Source organism: Dama dama, chromosome 5, assembly GCF_033118175.1.
Source record: "Dama dama isolate Ldn47 chromosome 5, ASM3311817v1, whole genome shotgun sequence".
Classification (NCBI taxonomy): Eukaryota; Metazoa; Chordata; class Mammalia; order Artiodactyla; family Cervidae; genus Dama; species Dama dama.
Genome location: NC_083685.1, coordinates 63,485,155 through 63,492,250, shown reverse-complemented (window position 1 = coordinate 63,492,250; position 7,096 = coordinate 63,485,155). Strand labels below are relative to the sequence as shown.

The 7,096-nt window shown below is 38.7% G+C and overlaps 1 non-coding gene across 1 annotated transcript; it reads right to left on the bottom strand.

Moving 5' to 3' along the window:
• Positions 1-6,669: 6,669 nt before the first annotated feature.
• Positions 6,670-6,773, bottom strand: LOC133058097 (U6 spliceosomal RNA). The gene has a single exon (XR_009693220.1). It is a non-coding gene; the product is annotated as a U6 spliceosomal RNA (small nuclear RNA).
• Positions 6,774-7,096: the final 323 nt, after the last annotated feature.

The window sequence follows — 7,096 nt, the reverse complement described above, 5'->3', positions numbered from 1 at the left end:
TTTTGCCTTTTTAGACTGTTCATGGGGTTCTCAAGGCAAGAATGCTGAAATGGTTTGCCATTCCCTTCTCCAGAGGACCACATTTTGTCAGAACTGTCCACCATAACCCGTCTGTCTTGAGTGGCCCAACACAGCATGGCTCATAGTTTCATTGAGCTAGACAAGGCTGTGGTCCATGTGATCAGTTTGATTAGTTTTCTGTGACTGTGGTTTTCATTCTGTCTGCCCTCTGAGGGATAAGGATAAGAAGCTTATGGAAGCTTCCTAATGGGAGAGACTGACTGTGGGGCCATGCTCAGTAAATCTTTAATCCAATTTTCTATTGATGGGCAGGGTTGTGTTCCCTACCTGTTGTTTGACCTGAGACCAAACTATGGTGGAGGTGATGAAGATAATGGAGACCTCCTTCAAAAGGTCCCCTACACATACTGCCACACTCAGTGCCCCCGACCCTGCAGCAGGCTGACCCATGCCTTTGCCAGAGACTTCTGGACACTCACAGGCACATCTGGGTCAGTCTCTTGTGGAGTCACTGCTCCTTCCTCCCACATCCTGGTGTAAATAAGGTTTTGTTTGTGCTCTCCAAGAGTCTGTTTTCCAGTCCTGTGTGAGCTCTGGCAGCTCTATGGTGACGTTAATGGTGACCTCCTCTAAGAAGGCTTATGCCACACCCAGGTCTACTGCACCAAGAGCCCCTGCGGCAGGTCACTGCGGACCCGTACCTTCACAGGAGACACTCAGAGGCAGGTCTGGCTCAGTTTCTGTGGGGTCTCTGTGTCCTGGTGCATACAAGGTTTTGTTTGAGCCCTCCACGCAACTCTGATGGGTATGGAGTTTGAGTCTAAATGCAATTTTGCCCCTCCTACCATCCTTCTTGGGCTTCTCCTTTGCCCTTGGATGTGGGGTATCCTTTTCTGGTGGGATCCAACCATCTTCTGTCAATGGTTGTTCAGCAGCCAGTTGTAATTTTGGGGTTCTTGCAGGAGAAGATGGGCACACGTCCTTCTACTCTGCCATCTTGATTACAGTCGTCTGGCACTAATCCCAGCATCTGGCTTCACCTGCCAGGGGGAGTGGAAAACAGCCCCAGATTCTTTGGGACCCAGACTCCGCATGCCAGTGAGCCGGCACTAGTCCCAGGGTCCCCAGAGCTCTCCAACCAGGCACCTCATGAGCAGGCCCCCTGAACAGAGCCAGCAGCATCTCTTCAGGAAAGGTCCTGGCAATCAACTGGACTAGGGGCCGACCACGCCTATCAGATCACTCACATAGTAAGCCCACTGCAACTGAAGGACCCACACAGCCCTCCTAGGGGGAGTTCCCAGAGCATATACCTTGGGTGACGAGAAAGGAGAGCACTGCTGGGGTGCATAGGGTATCTCCTACAGAGGGCCACTTCTCCAAAGTAGAAAAACATAAGTAACTTACCAAATACATAAAAATACCAGTGGCAACTCGGACAAAGTGAATCAGCATAGGAATACGTTTCAGATGAAGGAACTCTGGAAGAGAAACTAATAAACACAAGCAACCTATCCAAGAAAGAGTTCATAGTAATGATCTTAAAGATGGTCAAAGACTTGGAAGAAGAATGGATGCACAGAGCAAGAAGATAGAAGTGTTTTTTTTTTTTTTTTTGCTTTAGGGTTTTTTTTTTTTTTTGGCTACACCATGTGGCCTGTGGGATTTTAGTTCCCCAACAAGGGATTAAACCCAGACCCTCAGTAACAAGAACACAGAATCTTAATCACTGGATTACCAGGGAATTCCCAGGAGATAAGTTTTTTTTCTTTAAGAGTTAGAAAATATAAACAACCAAACAGACATGAACAATACAATAACTAAAATAAAAAATTCACCAGAAGGATTCAACAGTAGACTAAAATACACAGAAGAATGAATCAGCAAGTTGGAAGGCAGAATAGTGAAAATCATTGCTGTGGATCAGAAAAAAAGAATGAAAAGAAATGAGAACAATTTAAGAGACCCCTGGGTCAACATCAAGGAAAATAATATTCACATTATAGGGGTCCAAGAAGGAGAAAGGGGTCAAGAACATATCTGAAGACAAAATAGCTGAAAACTTTCATGATACATGGAAGGAAATAGTCATCCAAATCCAGGAAGCAGAGTGTCCCATTCAGGATTAATCCAAAAAGAACACACCAAGACACATTGTAATTAAAATGAGAAGAAGAGAGACTGTTAAAAGCATCAAGGGAAAAGCAGCAAATAGTATACAAGGGAACTCCCATAAAACTCAGCTTATTTTTTAGCTGAAATTCTGCAGATCAGAAGGGAGTGGCACCATCTATTTAAAGTGATGAAAGGGAAAAACCTACAACCAAGAATAATCTACCAGCAAGGCTCTGATTCAGACCTGATGAAGAGATTAAAAGCTTTAGAGGCATCTAAAAATCTAGAAGACTTCAGCACCACCAAACCAGCTTTACAACAAATGTTCAAGGAACTTCTCTAGGCAAAAAAGAAAAGGTCACAACTAGAAACAAGAAACTACAAAATGAAAAAGTTCACCAGTAAAGCAAACATACAGTAAAAGTAGGAAATCATCCACACACAAAGCCAGTAAGAAAATTAAAAGACAAAGTGGTAAAATCGTCAGTATCCACAAGCAATTAAGGGATACATAAAACAATTAGATGTAAAATATGACATCAGAAACAGTAATCATGAGGGGAGTACAGTAAAAATGCAGGGCTTTTAAATTCATTTGAAATGAAAAGATCAGCAATTTAAAACATTCAATATATGTATATGTGTGTGTATATATTTATACACATATACAATTATCTCTCTCTGACTGCTACACAAAAACCTCATGGTAACAGCAAACCAAAAATCTAAAATAGATACACACACAAAAAAGAACAAGGAAAGGTGTCCTTTATAATTAGGGTCAAACATGGCACTAACAGTAATCAAATTACAAGTGGAGAGAGAGTTAATGTCTATCCTTCTGAAACTATTCCCGAAAGTTGCAGAGGAAGGAACATCTCCAGACATATCCTATGAGGTCTCCATCACCCTGATACCAAAATCAGACAAGGATGCCACAGGGAAAGGAAATTATAGGCCAATACCCCTGATGAACATCAGTGCACACCTCAACAAAACGTTAGCAAACAAATTCAACACCATTGTCAAGTGTGGTCTACTCCAGTAACTGAAGGATAGTTCAACACTCACAAAACCAGTGTGATATACCACATTAACACAAAGTATAAAAAATCATATAATCATCAATAGATGCAGAAAAGGCATCGTCAGAATTCAATATCTAATGATTAAAAAACTCAAAAAAGTGGATTTAGAGGAAACCATACCTCAATATAATAAAGGCCATGTATAACAAGCCCACAGCTAACATTATACTTTAATAACAAAAAGCTAAAGTTTTCCCCTAAGATCAGGAATAAAATAAGGATACTCATTCTCACCACTTTTATTCTAGTATGGGAAGTTCTAGCCAGAGCACTTAGGCAAGAAAAATAAAAGGCATAAAAATTGGAAAGGAAGAAGTAACAAGTAAAACTGTCATGATCTGCAGATGACATGATCATATACATGTAATATATATACTTAGCACGTTTATGTGCTAAGTCGCTTCAGTCGTGTGCGACTCTTTGCAACCCTCTCCACTGTAACCCACCAGGCTCCTCGTTCCATAAGATTCTCCAGGCAAGAATACCGCAGTGGGTAGCCATGCCCTTCTCCAGGGATCTTCTCCACCCAGGGATAAAACCCGTATCTCTTATGTCTCCTGCATTGACAGGTGGTTTCTTTACCACTAATGCCACCTGGGAAACCTGTACACATATACATGTATAAATCCTAAAAACTTTACCACTAAACTGTTAGAATAAATACAGTAAAGTTGTGGGATACAAAATCAATATACAAAAACTGTTCATTTCTATACACCAATGATGAACTATCAGAGAAATTAAGAAAATAGTTCCATTTACAACTGAATCAAAAAGAATAAAACACCTAGGAATAAACTTAAGGAGGTAAAAGACATACACAGTGGAAACTATAAGATATTGATGAAAGAAATTGAAGACATAAACAAATGTAAAGATATTCTGTGCTCATGGATTGGAAGAATTCAAAGCATTAAAATGTCCACACTACCAAAGCAATCTACAGATTCAATGCAATCCCTATCAAAATTCCAGTGGCATTTTTCAGAGAAATAGAACAAATAATCCTAAAATTCAAAGGAAACCATAAATGACCCTGAGCAGTCAAAGCAATCTTGAGGAAGAACAGAAAAGCTAGAGGATCATGCTTTCTGATTTCAAAATATGTTACAAAGCTATTGTAATCAAAACAATACAGTATTATTATAAAAACAAACACATGTCAGTGGAACAGAACAGATAATGCAGAGAAATACACACATGCATACATATGTGTGCTTGCATGCTAAGTCGCTTCAGTCGTGTCCAACTTTCTACAACTCTACAGACTGTAGCCTGCCAGGCTCCTCTGCCCATGGGATTCTCCAGGCAAGAATAATGGAGTGGGTTGCCATGCCCACCTAAAGGGACCGAATCTGCATCTCTTAGGTCTCCTGCATTGGCAGGTGGGTACTTTATCACTAGGGCCACCTGGGAAGCCCACACATACATATATCTTCAATTGTATACAATGTGAAGAGGACAGTCTCTTCAAGAAACGGTGCTGGGAAAACCGGACAGCCACATGCAGAAGAATGAAACTGAACTGCTTTATACCATACCTGGGAATAGATCAAGCAAAAATGGATCAAAGACTTGAACGTAAGACCTGAAACCATTAAACTTCCAGAAGAAAACACAGATAGTAAGCTCGTTGATATCAGTTTTGCCAATAATTTTGTAGGTTTGACCCCAAAAGCAAAAATAAGCACGTGGGACTACATCAAACTAAAAAACTTCAAAAAAAATACAAAAAACAAAAAACTAAAGAACGTCTACACAGCAAAGGAAGCCATCAACAAAATCGAAAGGTAGCCTATAAATGGGAGGAAATAGTTGCAAATCATTTATCTGAGAAGGGGCTAACACCCAAAATACATAAAGAACTCTTACAACTCAATAGCAAATAAAAAGAAACAACTCTATTAATAAAAAGGCAAAGGATCTGAATAGACATATTTCCAAACATGACATTCTCATGGCCAGCAGGTATATGAAAAAGTGCTCAACATCACTAATTAGAGAAATACAAATTAAAACCACAGTGAGATATCACCTCACCTTGCTAGAATAACTATCAAAAAGAAATAAGTGTTGGAGAGGATGTGGAGAAAAGGGAATGCTTGTGCACTATTGTTGGGAATGTTAAATTGGTTTATCCAATAGAGAAAACAATATGGAGCATCCTCAGAAAATTGAAAATTATTTTTTGGTTTTTTTTGGAAAATTATTTTTAATTAAAATTATTAAAATTCCAGCAATTCCACTTCTAGATATTTATCCAAAGAAAATGAAAACAGTAATTCAAAAAGATACATGCCCTCCCTATCCTGTGAAATGTCAGCTCCATTTTCCCAGAAGTCATATGCTTACAAAGAGTCAGTGCTTTCTGTCAGTGTGAAAGTTGTCAACTCTCTTGATTTTAGTGTATGTACTTAATTCAAAGTATCTAAACCTATGAAATAATCTGCTCTTTCCTTGTCCCTTCCCCCTCTGACTGTAAAAGTCTCCCATTTTGTTCAGTTCCTTGGAGCTCCTTTCTATTTGCTATTTGGGATGTTGCTTGATTCATGATATGTTGAATAAAGCCAATAAGATCTTCAAAAATTAAAAAAAGTATCTAAACCTATAGTCTAATCTGTATGTGCTGTCTTAACTGTTAATTGTGTTACTGATGATTTTATCTTACTTGAAGATTGATTCATTTTTCAATTTGATACAAGTAATTTTTTTTCCTTAAAAAATAAGACAGGCAATTCCATGTTCTTTGCAGCAAGACATGGAAACAGCCTAAATGTCCATCAATGGATGAATGAATGAAGAAAATGGTATATATATACAGTGGGGTATTATTCAGCTATAAAAGATGAAATTTTGCTATCTGCAGCAATATTAATGTACCTTACGGGCATTATGCTAAGTGAAATAGAGAAAGACAAATGCTGTATGATTCTCATTTATGTGTGGAATACATAAAACAAATCAAAACCAAAAAACCCAGAACTCAAAGTTACAGAGAAAAGATTGGGAGTTACTAGAGGTGAAGGTTAGAGCTGGGAGAAATGAGTGAAAGGGGTCAAAAGGTACAGATTCCCACTTCTAAAATGAATACATAATGTGATTTTTAATTGAATTAATAATTGACTTGTAATCTTGTGTTAGTTTCTGGGGCACAGCAGTGATTCAGTTATACACACATATACATTCTTTTTCATACTCTTTTCCATATGGTTTATCACAGGCTATTGAACACAGTTCCCTGTGCTATATGCAGTAGGACCTTGTTGTTTCATCCATCCTGCACTAATAGTTTGCATCCGTTAAACCCATTCCTCCCCCACCCCCACTCAGCAGCCACAATTCTCTTCTCTATCTGTGAGTCTGTTTCTGTTTCATGAAGTTCATCTGTGTCCTATTTTAGAGTCCACATATAAGTGATATCACATGGTATGCCTTTCTCTTTTTGAAAAATGTGGGACACTTCACAGATTTGTGTGTCATCCTTGCACAGAGGTCATGCTGATCTCTATATTGTTCCAATTTTAGTATATATGCTGCTGAGGCAAGCACCGGTCTTTTGTTTAAACATATTCTTCAACCTTTCATGACATCTGAAGGGCTGTTGTTTTCTCCTTTCTTCACAGGAGCTACCCACTGTAACTGGTAATAACCTTTTTCTTAAAAATAGAGGAAAAACTAGCATTTTCCAAGTCATCTACCCCTTTTGTTTTTAAATTTATCTACTGTTACAGTCTTAAGAATGCTTGCCATTTATCTTTTATATTACTCACAAACTGCATTCTCTTTAGCCCTACTACATACATTTTACACTGGATGTTTTATCCTCAGTTCTAGGCAACTAAATGACATGGTAAACTCTTAGATACTTAGGA